Consider the following 1,242-nt stretch of genomic DNA (forward strand, 5'->3'; position numbering starts at 1 on the left):
TCTACGGCATGACGCTTGATGGAGAATCCTTCTTTGGTTGCTCATCTTTGTTTGCTAAGATAACCTCTCTTCTTTCATCTGTAATACGTATGATTTCTGGTTGGTTGATCTCTAGAGATCCTAGTTACGATGCTTGTGACTGCCCTTGAATAGTGGCCATAGCAGTCTTGGCGGCGGCCATCTCTTCTATCCTTCTCTCCAATAGGCTGACTTGCTCATCCCCTAGAAGGATAGCCCTGCGTAGCTCATCTACGGATTTATCTTCAGTAGAAGGTTGAGCGTCGAATGCAAATGTAGTGGCCCTGGTCTCGATAACATGGACATCCATGAAATCTTCTTCGAGGTAATCGTTATAGTCAAAATTTTCATCATCATCATCGATGGAAACTCCATGTTCCCGAGCCAACTCAGAAATCTCGACTCTGAGCTTTTTAAATTTTTCTTTGATTATAGATTCTTGAATCATCTTAAGATCTGGAGGACCCTATTGGACATCCTCTACTTGTTCTTCCATCTCGCTGGCAATCGTTGTGACGATGTCAGATATTTCGGATCCTGGCTTCATTCCATGATCTTGCCCTGCGGGTTCACTGGACTGTATCAGTGCAACAACCTTGTGTATCCATACTTTCCTCTTTGACGATGATGACTCAGGACAGAGTGTCCTAGCAGAAACATCGGTATGTCGAGGAGAAATATGCCCCCCACAGTGTAGACCAGATACAATATCAGGTAACCTCTTTATCTTTTCCTTTTTAGGAATATCTTTGTGATGTGTGATTGATAGGATTCTCGATCCCAATCTTGACTTTACTGGTCGACGACCTGTGGTCTTGGTAGCAGTGGAATCTGTAGTAACAGCGGCAGTGTCAACCCTATTTCCTAGGCGGAACCAGACAAAAATGCGAGCAGGCAGATTTTCGTTTGACTTTTGTTTGGCGGACTTGATGTCCCTTAAAATCTCTTCCTTCATTTGAGGGGATATTGCATGTCCCACTCATTTGAGTAACTCACAGACTGAACAACCCTCTTTGACAACTAGTCTCTGAAAAACTGAGCTGACTCGAGTGATAGGGGTAGACTTCTTTTCTCTCTATCCTGTCCATGAAGTGATGGTAACGCAACAGCAATCTTTTGGACACTCTCGTGTCCGTTGGTGTCCACTAGAGGATGAAATCTTCTTCCTCTTAGTAGTGGATATATTTCTAGGAGTTCAAATTCTCTTGGTGAGGCTCTTCCTCG

Source organism: Phalaenopsis equestris, unplaced genomic scaffold, assembly GCF_001263595.1.
Source record: "Phalaenopsis equestris unplaced genomic scaffold, ASM126359v1 Scaffold000824, whole genome shotgun sequence".
Taxonomy (NCBI): Eukaryota; Viridiplantae; Streptophyta; class Magnoliopsida; order Asparagales; family Orchidaceae; genus Phalaenopsis; species Phalaenopsis equestris.